The sequence below is a fragment of the Pelodiscus sinensis genome, chromosome 12 (genome assembly GCF_049634645.1).
Source record: "Pelodiscus sinensis isolate JC-2024 chromosome 12, ASM4963464v1, whole genome shotgun sequence".
Lineage (NCBI taxonomy): Eukaryota > Metazoa > Chordata > Testudines > Trionychidae > Pelodiscus > Pelodiscus sinensis.
The window spans coordinates 26,374,979-26,390,788 of record NC_134722.1 but is presented as its reverse complement, the minus strand read 5'-3'; the positions used below and the strand labels follow the sequence as shown (position 1 = coordinate 26,390,788).

General features: G+C 40.6%; 1 long non-coding RNA gene across 1 annotated transcript; it reads left to right on the top strand.

Annotated features, from left to right (window-relative positions):
* Positions 1-166: 166 nt before the first annotated feature.
* Positions 167-15,586, top strand: LOC142831077 (uncharacterized). The gene is made up of 2 exons (XR_012906708.1): positions 167-313; positions 15,067-15,586. It is a non-coding gene; the product is annotated as an uncharacterized LOC142831077 (long non-coding RNA).
* The last annotated feature ends 224 nt before the right edge of the window (positions 15,587-15,810 follow it).

Sequence of the window (15,810 nt, the reverse complement as noted above, 5' to 3'; positions counted from 1 at the left end):
GCTACTGGAGCAACCCTGCAGCACCTCAGCTGCTCTGCCCCAGGCATCCTGATTCAGCCGCTGCTGAAACTGACCAGCAGCGGCTGAATCAGGACACCTGGGGCAGAGCAGCTGGGGTGCTGCTGGGCTGGTCCAGAGCGGCGCTGCGGGACCAACCCGGCAGCCCCCAGCTGCTCTACCCCAAGGGTAGGCAAGAAAAGCCTGGTCTGCTGAGGGGGGCACTAGCTGTGAGTCGGATCCGCGTAAGTCGGAGACTGCCTGTATACATTACAAAGCATAATAGCAAAGTGTGTGTACAATCCAAACTTTGCCTGTAAGTAGTAAAATCTTTATTAACAATTTATTTACTTCAAAATCAATGACACTAGACAGAAACTAAAAAATATTTTGCATATAATCTGTATTTTAAGGTTATAGTTAATGTTTATTTGAAGAACCTGCCCCCTTTTCTACACTTTATCTGCTGTAATATTTGTTTCCAATATCTTATTCTCAAAGGATATTATTTGTAATCATTGATTCCAAACACAAATGGAATAGCAAAATATTGTTTGATAGTTTATTTCACTGAGTTTTAATTGAGATTTTCCTCTGCACAGACTTCTACAATAATTAAACTCTATATCCCATAAGGAGATTTGCTGATTAATAAATTATTTTATAACTAAGTAGAATAAGTGTGCCTCCAATCAATACAATCACCTAAAAGCTCCAAATTAGAAATGGTGTAATAAAATTTAAATGAAATGTACTGGGATTTGGTAGTTTTAATTACAGGGAATGATTAATTGATGCTTCAACTAACAGTGATCTACAACTTATTGAATTCTTAGCAATTTAATTTGTCAAACCTGATCTTTGATAACTAACAATTTGCCTAATTAATGTTAAACCTGGAGTATTGAAGTAATTGCAGTTAGGAGTGAAGTTACATACTAAAGTCTTCTGTTCAATTTTAGGTTGTATTAACAGAGGAATAGAATGCAAGTCGAGGGAAATGATAGTACAGGTTAAAACTCTCTAAACCAGGACTTTCTGGTCAGCAACATCCATGATCTGTCACAGATGTTGCAGGACCAGAGAGTCTTAGTGGAGGGCTAGCTGCAGCGAGCCCTATGGGGCCAGCCTGCAGTGAGCGGCTGTGGGTCCAGCAGTGTGTGGCAGTGGGTCTACCCAGCATAGCTTGGAGATGCAGTGCATGGCTGCCTGGTGGGACCGGGAGCTCAGCAATGGGACCAGGACCTGTGGTGTGCAGCTGCCTGGTGGGGCCTAAAGCAGCAGTGTGCAACAGCCCAGTGGACCAGGAGCTGCAGTTGTGGTGGCTTTCCAGTGGGGTAGGCAGGTCAGCGAGGCTAACAGTAGGTGGCGAGCCATCTGGAAGGCCGGCAGGCTGAGCCAGGGCTGGAGAGGAGAGGGGGACCAGAAATACCTACTCTGGTCTGGCAAAATCCCTCATCTAGGACCAGTGAGGTCCCAAGGGTGCCAGACCAGGGGATGTCCAACCTGTATTGTTCAGCCTCTGCTGGAGTACTGTGTCTAAATTTGGTCATCAATATGTAGAAAGGATGCAGAGAAACTAGGAAGGTGAGTGACAAAGATGATCAAAATGATGGAATGCAAACAACGGGAGCAATACCTGAAAGAGCCACGTATGTTTTAGTTTGGAACAGAGGATATTAAGAGGGGACAGGATAGTCTTCAGAAAAGCTGCAATAAAAAGAGGGAGAAAAGTTTGTCTTTTTTTCCCTCAGAGGACAGAACAAGAGGCAATGGGTTCAAACTAAAGAATAGCTGTTTAGATTGTGGCTACGTTTATACTGCACCCTTCTTCTGCAAAAGCTTACTCAAATGAAGAGCGAAGTAGAATATTGTCATGCTTCATTTGCATAATTAATTAGGGGCCGTTTTTGCGCAAGAGGCTTTTGCGCAAAAAAACCCGGTGTGTACTGCTCTCTTTTGCACAAAAAACCCCCCTCTTGCATAAGAGCAGTTCTTCCTGAAAAAATGAGGAAGTATGCTGACATCTGTGTTACTTTTATTGTTGCATGTGGTGTGACTGACTCAAATATGAAGGTTAAAAAATATTACTCAGGGAGGGAGGAACAGAGTTGTGAAAATCTGCATGTCTCTATTTTTGATTGCAAAAGCCCACAAAAAGAATTGGACTAAAATTAGATACATTTAGCCGTTTAAAGGAGCAACAGCAAAGTGCTACTTCTGTATTCGCTGATTCAGACAGATTATCTGATCCAGGTTCATAGTTTCCTGATGATCTAATTGAAATAAAGCATTTTTTAATGTGGTATGGGGGTGCTACCCTGGTATCCCCAGGTGATTATTGGCTTGTTTAATTGTTTCCCATAATCTTAAAGAGGGTAGTTAAATTCTGAGAATCCTGGACAGGCTGAATTGAGCTGGGCACAGAACTAGAGAAACGGGTACAAAGTTAGCTTTCTCACTACTTTGTGGTTTCCTCATGCTGGTGTTGTCCAGGGCTACGTCTAGACTACATCCCTTTTTTGTAAAAAGGATGTAAATTAGACGTATCGCAATTGCTAATGAAGCGGGGATTTAAATCTCCCCTGCTTCATTAGCATAAAAATGGCTGCCGCTTTTTTTCGGCACGGAGCTTTGCTGGAAAAAAGCGCCAGTCTAGATGCTGATCTTGCGGAAAATAAAGCCTTGGATAAGGGATCTTTCGGAAAAGGCTTTATTTTCCGCAAGATCAGCGTCTAGACTGGCGCTCTTTTCCGGCAAAGCTCCGTGCCGAAAAAAAGCAGCAGACATTTTTATGCTAATGAAGCGGGGCAGATTTAAATCCCCACTTCATTTGCAATTGCGATATGTCTAATTTACATCCCTTTTACGAAAAAGGGATGTAGTCTAAACATAGCCTAGGTGTTGAACTAGAATCTTCCAGAATTTCCTGTTTGCTGGTCCTGTGTTCATGATACTAGATCACATCTTGACACAACTTTGTTTGGCTAAATAGAGATACTTGTGATTTTTATTGAAAATATAGGTTTTAATACATCAGATACATACCAATAATTTCTTCAAAATATAGAAAGGATTAGGACACAGAAACTGGTTTTTAAAACATGAAATTCAGTTACTAAAGAGGCATATTCGCCTCCTAGGAGAATACAAAAAAAGACAAGACAAGACATGATTTATTTATTTATTTATTTGCTCTGGTAAAATTTCAAAATGGCTCAACAGACTTTTGTGTGTGCTTTCAAAATTTATTTTACAAAAATGTGCTTCTTGGTTCATACCATACATACTGAGTTCTAACACAGAGCAAATTTTTATATCCAAATTATAAATTGCTGAAAATTAGAGTTTGTCAGCACTTCAATATTATCTTATCTGTAGCAGTCAGAATAGACCACTATAATAATTATTGTTGTGTCTTTTTTATGGAGTGTTAGCTCAAATTGCTCAATGAGGCTGCCATTTAAAGTGAGTTAAAAGGTAATTTGCATTAATACAAATAATGAGATGTCACTGCTGCAGCATTATGAATTAGCAGCAATATGTTGTAATGAGTTTAGCATGTGCAGCTGTGCCTGATTCTTTTCTTATAGAAAGTTATTGTTGAGTTGCACCTTTTCAAATATTAACTGCAGAACACATGTTTTAAAAGGCTAATTATCCCAGACTAATTGCTCATAGCACAGGGCCGTGTTGTGTGAGATGTTGGTTATCTTGCATTATTTGTATGCTCTGAAAAGTCAGCATTGCTAATCTTGATACTGTTGAGTTTGTGGCTTTGAAGAAAAAGTGACTCTGTAAATCAGCTAAGTAGTTGTAAGCAGTCATCCTTGTCCCACACTTGAGAAGGAGGGGCCTTTCACATTACACTGATGGGACAAGGTTTAAACTACTAGTTGATCAGTATATCTGATAGCAGGCGGCCTAAGGATCAGTAGCCGTGTCATTTCTCTATAGGCATGGTGCATGATTTCATGGCTATAGTACATAAACCTGTCATTCTGGCTAATGTGCAGTTGTAGCACAGTCACACACATAGTTTAAATGCTGGCCTTGATCTAAATGAAGAACAGACACGGAACATCTCCCATTTAGAAGAAAAACTATCTTGAAGATTTTTTTGATACGTGCATCCAAATTTCTGCTCATTCTCTTCTGCAAAGTGGGTTCATAGCTAAAGCTCAAGGTGAGTATCTTCACACAAGAAATTCTTACTACTACAACCTAAGTAGGAGAGCCTCTGAATATATGAAAGTTCCACTTACCAGGAATAAGAGTTGGTGAAAGGTAGGCGGAATGGGACTTCCTCTTTGCTAAGCAGGCTCTCGCCTTTAAAACTCACTTCTGTAAAGGCATGTGGGTGGCTCTATGCTGTCAGAAGGGGTGGGGCCTTGGGTGGAAGGCATGGAGCTCCCTGCACCAGTCCTTTAAAGCTCCCTAGGGTGTACTGCCCAGGGTGGTGATTTAAAGGAGCCAGGACTTTGCCTCCTGCCACTAATGTGGCAGCAGTAGCCAGGAGTCCTGCGGTTTTTTTGAATTGCTGGATCCTGGCCATTTACCGCCCCCCCTTTGGCCCCCTGTTGGTAGGCCTGGGTATAAAAATGCTTAGCTGCATTGTACCGGTATCATAATTGCTGACCAAATGGTCCTAAGTGTAGACACCATGACTAAATAAATAATTCACTTGCAGATTTAAAATTGATTATTATTGCTCTAGTTTATACTCTAAATGTAGCAGAAATCAGTAAGGCTGTGTCCACATTGGTAAGATTTTGCGCAAAACCTTGCTGTCTGTCTACACTGATGGGGAGTTCTTGCGCAAGAACACTGATATTTTAATGTGTGAAATCAGTGCTTCTTGCGCAAGAACGATGATGCTGCCACTCAGGAATAAGCCCTCTTGCGCAACTGTTCTTGCACAAGAGGCCAGTGTAGATAGGCAACATGAATTTATTGTGCAAGAAAACCCGATGGCTAAAATGACCATCGGAGCTTTCTTGCTCAAGAGAGCGTCTACACTGGCATGGATGCTTTTGTGCAAAAGCACATCTCTTGCACAAGAACACATGCCAATGTAGATACTCCCTTGCGCAAATACTTTAACGCAAAAACTCTTGCGTTAAAAGTATTTGTGCAAAATCTTGCCAATGTAGATGTAGCCTAAATGTAAACTAGAGCTGTGTACAAAAGGGAAAATGTAAGAAAATTAAATAGTGAATTTTTGCAAGCCTTCTTTTCTAGACACTGGAATAACTTTGCTACTTGTTGCTGTAGCAGAATTTGGCCTCATGCTTTGATCTATAGGTCACAATATGCGATTAGACATGAGTGTAGAAAAAGTGAGTATCAAAAACACACACACACACAATGAGGAAAAGATGATTGTACTCTGCCAGCCTCAAGTCAGTCAAAGTCCCAAAAGAATCTCAGATATAGGAGCCTTGTTTATACATCTCTGCAAAAAAAAAGATGATTAAACCTAATCACAGCATTTTCTCAGTCAATAAAATGATAGATTAAATAAGGGGACAAGCCAGGTGGCAGCATGATTTTGACTTTCAGCGAGGAGTCAGCTTTTACTCCCTTTCCCATCTGAATCTCTCACATCCTTTCTGGACAGGGTCTAGGCATATTGCATTGGGAGTGTGCTGCCCCTTGTTATTCATGGAGAGTGGCTCACTGCTGTGAGTGCTAAACTCCAGCAGGCTGACAAGAAGCAGGACCGAGACTCCAAGCTAGTTTTATGTTTTATATCACTAACCCAGTGGCAAGTGTGAATTCCTGAAGCACTTCCTTTACGCTACAGTCTAAGTCAGTGAGGTCGTCCTTCATCTCCGTGGTCTGCAAGATTGTCGTGACCAACACAGTCTCGCAGAAGAGGATAATTTTGCTAACTGCACTTGCATACCTAGAATTTGCGGGGTGTGCCAATTGAACTTTGATCAGATGCAGAGGGAGTGCACAGCTCTCACAATGGTTTGTGCAATCAGCACACCACTCGCTTCATGTGCCTTTGCTTTACCTGTGTTTCTCTTTGTAATACCGTTAGGAAAAAACTATGCAGATGAAAACCAGAAAAATCTGACAATCTTGTGCATGGGCAACGATGAACAAAATGTCTCATGGGCCACACATAGAACCCCAATGGGCTGCAGGTTGCCCACCACAGGTCTAAATCAATGTGTGAAAAATCCCTCTTACCCCGAGTGATGTAAGTTTCACCCTGTCCACACTCCATGCTGCCACTATGCTGGTAGGAGAGACATAGCTTCTGTTTCTCACTGAGGGTGCACTGCTGTAAGGTGCCCTCTACCAATGGGAGAGGGCTTTCCCAGTGCAGCAGTGTAATGTATCCTTGCCCACAGACAGTCCCCTTTTGGCACTGCAGTGTAGCTTGCCACCCAGGCAAGCTGGACATTATGTCAATTGGTTGTAACACAACAAATTTCAAGTTACTCCCAGAGGAACAGTCCCATACTCCAGGTTAGTTAGTTCCTTAGATTTCATACCAAAGACCATGTCAGTGCTGGGCTGAGGCCTAAAACCTTGGCACAAGCTGGCACCTGGTCTGCTGGTATAAGATACTGTGGTGGGAGAAGAATGACTTGTGACACTCACCATCAATCTCTGCCAGGTCAAATAGAGGTGTTGGCACAGAGTTTTGAGATGTAAACTATAAAATGTGGTAAACAGAAATGGCTGCTGGGTGGAGGGTGTGCTGTTGCCAAGATTTCTACCAAATCAGATAAGGTACCTCAATGGGGCTGGGGGAGAGGGAACAAAAACTTGAAAGAAAATGTAATATAGGCATTTAAAATAAATGAACCGTATATGATAGCTTAAGAGAGAAAAAGCTAAAAACACTGTAACAGGTACAGAATCAGAGCTGTATTATGATCATATCTAACACTTACATGGGTGTTGAGGTGGACAAAAGGAGTCAAATACACTAAGTGAAATGGATAAACTGATCACACAATGATCAGGAATGGCAGCAAAATCTGTCCAACAAAGCAAAAGCCACAGGTTAGATGCTCAGTGCCCAAAGCTGAATCAAAGGCTGCTCAACCAGGCAAAAACCAAAGGTTAAATAAAATTGTCTGGAGTAGTGTCAAAGGCAGCCTACACAAATATCAGTGTGTATTGGGGATGGGGGAGAAATCCCCCATCCCCAATTTTGAAAAAAAACAAGGTCTGACTTCAGATAGATTATAGTAGATTCCAACACTTTTGAAAAATCATTTGAGGAACAATACAACATCTGTCTGCATATCCATGGCTCACATCTTGTTGTACTTCTTTTAATTAGACCTGCAGATGAAAACAAAATATATAATTGTACTTAAACATGTCACCATAGTAAGATAAATGTGCAAAAGCATGCAAAAATAAAAGCATTTTGGCTTTCCTTTGTGCTCATAAAAGTTAACCCATTTTGGACCTACGGTCTGAGCCATAAACAGATAGCGAAAAACATCATTGTCTGCTGCTCCAGCATCTTTAAAAGGAAATTAGGATTAAATCATCTCTCCTGCAACTTCCTTCTATCCTGCATGAATGTGGTACCTGCTGGCCAATTAGTAGGCTGTTTTCCTCCTGCTTTTAACTTCAATACTGAAGTTGCAGCCATCATCCATTCCTGCTACTGTGCCCTTAAGACTTCAAATACAATATGGAGTTTCTTGGTTTTCATCCCTCCTATGTCCTTGTGCTCTCAAAGGCTAAAAGGTTTGTGTGGCACTCATCATGTACACAAATTCCATAGGCTGCAAAGGCATATGATGTACAGACATTCTGGCACCATTGAAGGGGTATTTGGAACATTCACTGAGTTTTCAAGAAGACTTGTTTTAGACTAATACATCTTATTCAGTCTCAGTGTAATAACAGAAGCTATGAACTCTGCTTGAGTGGTGTCTATTTACAGTTACCTGTAACATCCAAAACATCCTGGACTAAGAAGAAGGGGCAGGACGGACAAAAAGAATGAAGACAAAGTCGATGGTTAAGTTCTTCCCATTTGTACAATGTACAGTCAGATGCTGGTCATCAAGCTCTGCTATAAACCTTTATCTGAAAAAGTTACAGGGCTTTGGCTACTAACAAGATTAATTTGATGCATATATGATCTCTTTCCAATTCTCAGGATGGTGGGTTCCCAGGGATTATATCATGAAGATATAATGCAATGTGCAAAATCTCAATATTTATTCCTTAATATAAACACATAGGGCAGTGGGAACAGGCCCTTTTCTCAGGTGAGTATAATGCCTGAAATCAAAGGAGCTGATTCTGGTCTATGTTAACACAGGTTTTACACCATATGAAGTTTTACACCATATGAAGTAACTCTAAGTTTAGTAGAGTTACTCCAGATTTATGCTGGTGTAAGCAAGAGCAGCATCCAACTCTGAAGAATCTAATTTAGTTAAATTATGCTATGAGGAGCCCTGATACCAACTATTGATCCACTTTATGCCTGGGAAAGTGGGGCTTGATGGCTCTTAAATTTTTCTTCAAACTGATCTAATGGCAGATTAGATTCTTACTCCTGTGCATCCTCATCCGTCTATTTCTAAGCAAATTGCTTCTGTAATGACCTGTAGAAATCTGTTTATTACATAAAGGAGATTTAATATTATCATTTCGTTGCATTTTAATTTGAAATTTTTACCATTCCTACACTGGAAAAAAATGAAAAGGGTACGTCATAAGAAAACGAAGTGAGCTTCTGACTGACCACCTTTTATACAAGACCTAAAGCAATAATCCTCTTGTTGATACCTATCATTTGCTACAAGCCCAGTCCTTCAGTCCCTTTTCACTGGATCTGATTCTGTTCCCTGTCATATCTGTGTAAATCTAGAATAAATGTTGATATGAATTATTTAAACAACCTGCTTAGTAAAAGTCAACACGGCATATTTATATGACTAAAAATATAGATCCTGATTGAAAGTCCATTTAACTCAATGGAAAATCATCAAAGTTTTGGCAAGGGAGTTTTTCCACTGTCTTCAGTAGGACTAGAATTTTACTTCAGGTCTTTAATGAAAAATGGAAAAAGCTTTGAACCCCTGTAACTACAGACTCTTATATACATAAGTAACTTTATGCTGTGTTATCAGAGTCCAGTATCACAATTGGTAGTATCAGAGTCCAGTATTCACAATCCTTGTGAAAATTAAACTAATGGCACTCACTGGAATCTAACATGATACAGAGAAGCAGAGTGCACACTTCGACTCTTCATTAGTTCTGTTTCCCCTACAAACTGCCCCTAGTCATTCTAATACCAGCCTCCCATTATTAGGTAACTGAATAGTGTACTAAATTGTGTGTGTGTTAGCTTTGTGACAAAGACAATTGCCTTCTCTGGGGAGGTGGTATTTTCACTTGTGGTTGAAGGCAGTTGTGAACTTAAATCTTAAGATACGAGATAGTGTAGTTTGTAATCCACTGGGCCATGTCACCTCCAAAACACCTTTTAGAGATGCAAAGTAGTATTTCTGTATTCTGTCCTCAGCCAGAAAAATATTACTGACCTTCTCAAAAAACACTATTGCACTTTGAAATGGGCTTGACATGCAAAAGGGTGAGATAATCTGAAGGAGCCATGGATCAATTTTTTATGCATTTTTCCTAGGCTAAAGGAAAGAATTGCCAACTAGTCAAGGATCACCTAACTTGTGGATGGAACATCTTTCGCACAGGATAAAATATTATTAGTCTTGAAAGACAGATTATAAAGAGATGGCAAAGGAAGCATCTGAAACATTGGCAGACAATGAGCAGTGTATGAGTAAAGCTATCAAAAGAGATAGGTCCCTTTTGCCCTCCTTAATTTAGGTAGGACACTTTTATCACAGATTTTATGTAAAATTTTCATAGAATAAAATATGTCCATTTTAACATCAGGAAGAGGATAAAACACAACTATTGTTCAGTACATTATTAACACCCATCAATTATTCCTGATCTAAATTAAAAAAAAAATTGAAACAAAATTTCTGCCTGGCTTATATTCTGGCCAGGAACACTTTTGCATATACTTTTCCAGACACATCTTAAGTTTGTAGGATCTTCACTATCATCTTTGTTTATTTTTGTAATTGTAATTTAATGGAGTTATTGATCACTGCAAGTTTTCTCCTTTTAGACCTTTAAGTACTGCAGTCTGTTTAACTAGCATACTGCACTGAGATTCTTCTACCACTCGGTTTCTAAGCACTTCAGCAGTAATGTCAAAAATGTTAGCAGCTCCTCTCTTCCTTCACTGTATTATTGTGCCACATCTATCTCCGTTTAAATCTCCTCCATCTCTGTGTCTGTCTTGCTAGTCCACTCAGCATTGCAGTTTTATTTAGGCATCTTTTGGAGATTTATTTGCAAGAAGTAGAGGGCATGATTCACCACTGCATGTCTCCAGTTTTACACTGATGTAGCTCTGTTGAAATCAATAGTGTAAAGCTAGAGTAATATAGTATTGAATTAAGGCTGCAATGTCCAACTTGTGAGGGGAAAAAAACCATGGAGACTAGATGTTTTCTGAACCAGTCACATATGTAGGATTTCAAACTGGGGAGGAAAGCAGAAGATTCTAGAAAACAGATTTTTTTAAAACATAAAAAGACAGGCTCAAAAGACCACATATATGTGACCACACTAAAGTTGTAAAAAGACCATCCAACAGTATCTGACACAAGACAAACAGACACGTGTATATTGATGGTTCATCCAGAGTCCTTCAAGGATGGTGGTGGTGGTGTCTTCACCCAGTGACCTAATGGAGAGAGTATAAGAATGAGAACGAGTTGAGGATAGACCAGCTCAAAGTGAAAGCTGTTTTCAATATATCTCAAACAATACAAATAGGGTACATCAACACAGCAACGTTATTTCGAAATAACTAGCATTATTTTGAAAGATCTTAGTCCGTGTCTACACAGCACGCAGTTATTTTGAAATAATGTTGAAATACTGTCACGCTGAAGGACTTCCTACCCTCATTGTACAAGGAGTAAGGGAAGTTGGAGGAAGAGTGCTCTATTTTGAAATGAGTGCTGTGTAGAGGCTCCCAATTTCAAAATAAGCTATTTTGAAATAAGCTACACAATTGACATAGCCCAATTTGCATAGCTTATTTCAAGTTAAAGCCTGCTGTGTAGACACACCCATAGAGGTCAGTGTTGTGATGTTTGCTGACTCACAGATGACAATTCTTGGTTTCTTTTGAAGAAAACAGAATGTTCATAATGATGCAATTCATAATGAGGCTCAGAAAATCTCACAATATATTAACTTTTTAGTAGATTCCATCACATGTTGGTTTATATAGGAGTGATGTAGATGGCCAAAACTGGAAGATTGAAAACTCAGGCTGGAATGGCAGAATGTTGACATCCTATTAAAGGAAGTAAATAAGCAGAAGTAAAAAGTCAAAAGATAAAAGATTCTCTGATATCAAAACTTCTTGGAAAATAATATGCACTATGATGAGATTGTGAATGGGGCACAGTGTCAGGAGCAGGCCTTAACATCTTCCCATGATTTTATTGGGAGGAAAATGCAGTTTTTTTCTTGTATTTCTTATAGACTATGTCTAGACTGCAGGCTTCTTTCGAAAGAGGCTCTTTCGAAAGCATCTTTCGAAAGAGCCTCTTTCGAAAGAGAGCGTCTAGACTGCACGGAGAAATTTCGAAAAAGCGGCTTGCTTTTTCGAAAGAAAGCATCCAGTGAGTCTGGATGCTCTCTTTTGAAGAAGCCCTATTTACATTGAAGAACGCCTTCTTTCGAAAGAGGAACTTTCGAAAGAAGGCGTTCTTCCTCGTGAAATGAGGTTTACCGCCATCGAAAGAAAAGCCGCGTTCTTTCAAATTAATTTCGAAAGAACGCGGCTTGAGTCTGGACGCAGGGGAAGTTTTTTCGAAAAAAGGCTACTTTTTTCGAAAAAACCCCTGAGTCTGGACACAGCCATAGAAACTGGCTATTGTATCTTTCCACTGAGTTCATTCGTAATTAGTGTTCTACAAGGTTGGGATAGTTGTGGTATTGCGTATAAAAGACAAAAGTAATAATATTGGACTTAAAACATGCTTTTATGTCCTTTATAAAGCATAGCAAGAACAAGATAATTGAATTTTCAAAGTCTGGTTCCCCCCCCAGTATACTGCTTCTAAACAGAAGAGTCCAAAAATCTTTCTGGGGATTTATAAAATCCTTTCTTTATACAGTTCACATACAGACTGTAAAAGGTGTTTTTCCTATAGCAAGGCATGGTTTTTCATGTTAATGAAATATAAATATAGTCAATGACTGAGCACTTGTTTTCATTAGGCTTCATCTTGCATTTACTGAGTTCAGTGGTGTATTGCTATTTATTTCAGGGGGTTCAGGATTCTACCTTTTATGAATACAATAAATAATTTTTGAGAGGCAGATGGCCCAGTGGTTAGGGCAATACCCTAGAACTCAGGAGACCTGAGTCCAATTCCCTGTGTACTATATGAGCTTGCCTAACTCACGTAGGGTACGTCTACACTGCACCGTATTTCAAGATAACTAGCGTTGTTTCAAAATAACAATGTGAGTGTCCACACAGCCATTCTGTTATTTTGAGATAATTTTGAAATAACAGACAGCCTATTCCGAAATCTGTAAACTTCATTCTACAAGAAATAATGCCTATTCCAAAATAGCTATTTCGAAATAAAGCATGTGTAGACGCTCCATTGCTGCTACTTCGAAATAGCCCCTTACCAGGGCCATTTGAAGTTATTCCTCCTCATTGCCTCCTGGGGCTCTAAATCAAGATAGCATATCTACATTAGGGAAGCCTGCCTTAGAATAATTTTGAGGCTTTCCTAGAGTGTAGATGTGCTATTTCAAAATAAGCTATTTTGGAATAACTATTCTGGAAATAGCTTATTTTGAAATAGCTGTGCAGTATAGACTTACCTTTAGTCTCTCTGGGTACGTCTAGACTACATGGCTCCATCAACGGAGCCATGTAAAATAGTTTACTCGGCATAGTCAATGAAGTGGGGATTTAAATAATCCCTGCATCATTAAAATAAAAATGGCTACCGTGCTGTGCCGACAATCAAGTGATCTGGCACAGCGCGGCAGTCTAGACGCAGTACAGTCAACAAGGGAAGGCATTGTCAACCACTCCGGTATGCCTCATGAGATGAGGTTTACTGGAGTGGTCGACAAAGGCTTCCCTTGCCGACCACGCTGCGTTTAGACTGCCACGCTGTGCCGGATCAGCTGATCGTTGGTACAGCGTGGTGGCCATTTTTATTTTAATGAAGCAGGGATTATTTAAATCCCCGCTTCATTAACTATGCCGAATAAACTATTTTACATCGTTCTGTCAACGGATCCATGTAGTTGAAATGTACCCTCTGTGCCTGAGATTCCCAGCTGTAAATTGGGAACAGTAATACTACCTCTAAAGGGGTGTTGTGACGATAAATGTAGTAAGTATTGTGAGAGTCTCAGGGTATGTCTACACTACAGAGTTAATTCGAAAAATAGAATCTCTCTTTATTGAACAAAACTCGGGGGGACTGGGAAAAGGAGGTGGGAGAGGGGAAGAGAGAGGGTGGGAGAGGGGAGGGCAACTACAATGATGAGGGGTTTGGAACAGGTCCCATATGAAGAGAGGCTAAAGAGACTGGGACTTTTCAGCTTAGAAAAGAGGATATGGAGGGGGGATAGGATAGAGGTCTATAAAAGCATGAGTGGGGTGGAGAGGGTGCATCCAGAAAAGTTCTTCATTAGTTCCCATAATAGAAGGACTAGAGGACACCAAAGGAAAGGAATGGGTAGCAGGCTTCAAACTAATAACAGAAAGTTGTTCTTCACAAAGCAAAGACTCAACCTGTGGAACTCCTTGCTGCAGGAGGCTGTGAAGGCTAGAACTAGAACAGAGTTTAAAGAGAAGTGAGATAAAGTGATGGAGGTTGGGTCCATGGAGTGGTATTAGCCAGGGGGTAGGAGTGGTGTCCCTGCCCAAAGTCCTCGTAGAATGAGGTTTACCTAGTTCGAACTAAGCACTCCGCTAGTGTAGCGCCTATTAAAGTTAATTCGAACTAACGTCTGTGTAGACATACCCTAACAGATTTATTAGGGCATAAGCTTTCATGGGTGAAAGCCACTTCATCAGATGAATTGGAGTGGAGCTTACAGAGTCATGGAGTTCATATATATATATATATATATATATATATATATATATATATATATATATATATGGACAAAAGGCACAAGCATCCAGAAGTTGAGCCTGGCTTCCCTCCTGACTTTCAACCGTGAGTTGTTTTGCTACAGTTATACCCGCCTGTGGAGAAATGTGGCATAACTGAGGGTATGTCTACACTACCCTCCTAGTTCAAACTAGGAGGGTAATGTAGGCATACCGCACTTGCAAATGAAGCCCGGGATTTGAATTTCCCGGGCTTCATTTGCATAAGCGGGGAGCCGCCATTTTTAAATCCCCGCTTGTTCGAACCCCGTGTAGTGCAGCTACACGGGGCTCGAACTAGGTAGTTCGGACTAGGATTCCTATTCCGAACTACCGGTACACCTTGTTCGAGCTCGAACTACCTAGTTGGAGCCCCGTGTAGCCGCGCTACACGGGGTTCGAACAAGCGGGGTTTTAAAAATGGCGGCTCCCCGCTTATGCAAATGAAGCCCGGGAAATTCAAATCCAGGGCTTCATTTGCAAGTGCGGTATGTCTACATTACCCCGCTAGTTCGAACTAGCGGGGTAGTGTAGTCATACCCTCAATGAGTCCCCTGCAAACCTTCTTCACAAGCCATGACTGTATTTTCTTTTGCCCCATACACACACTTCATTCCTCCTTTCCCTCCCCGTCCACACCATGTTTACAGTGTCTGCAGAGATGTATGTGCCTTGCCTTGTATGTGCCTTGCCTTGTATGTGCCTTGCAAGTGGGATCAGTGTGGAAAGTGTCTGTAATATGTTGCAAAAGGTCCTGTAAGTGAAATGTTCCATTGGGCTGGAATGTAACAATGTCTCTTTTGTTACATTCTATGTTACAGATGAGGCCTTGAGAACTCAGAAGATGTCTCCTTCTGATATATTTGTGTCAGATAAAGAAGAGAACCAAACTCAACAGGGAGGACCCTAGTCAAGGAAGTCATAAAGTACTCCTCAATGGAGGCTAAAAAAAGAGAATGGAGCAATGGAGAACCAAAAGGTGGGATAGGAAAGATGCCACTGAGCACATGATCAGGGCCATGAAGAAGCAAACCAAGATGTTCAAGTGTTTAAACAAGTTGCAGAATGAGCAGATCTGACATCAACCTTTCCTTTAGCATGCACAATTCGTTGTCCAGCAACCCCTCTCTATGCCCACACATTCCTTTTCGCTCTCTTGGGATCCTCAGTTTCTCCCGCACTCCACCCCCTTTCACAACTTTGACTATGACAGCTGGACCTAACCACACTTGTGTGGTTTTAGCCTTCCCAAGACTCTCCCTTATCAGCAAACATGGATGCTTTGATATGTTTCACTGTGATTTGTTTTGATCAATAAAGGCAATTTTTAAAATGGTACAATTATTTTATTTTCTGTTCCACAGCCCATAGCTATCACTGCAGCCCCAGATATAGGCTGAACAAGCATTTTCTTTCACAGATATGTGTTACATGGGATATTAAATGGGATACATCATGGAAGCAACCTCAAAAGAGCTAGTGTCCCTTGTTGTTAAAGTGGTTCCTCAAAGCTTCCCTCATGTTAATAGCAGCTTTCTGGACTTCTCTGACAGCTGTTCAAATTC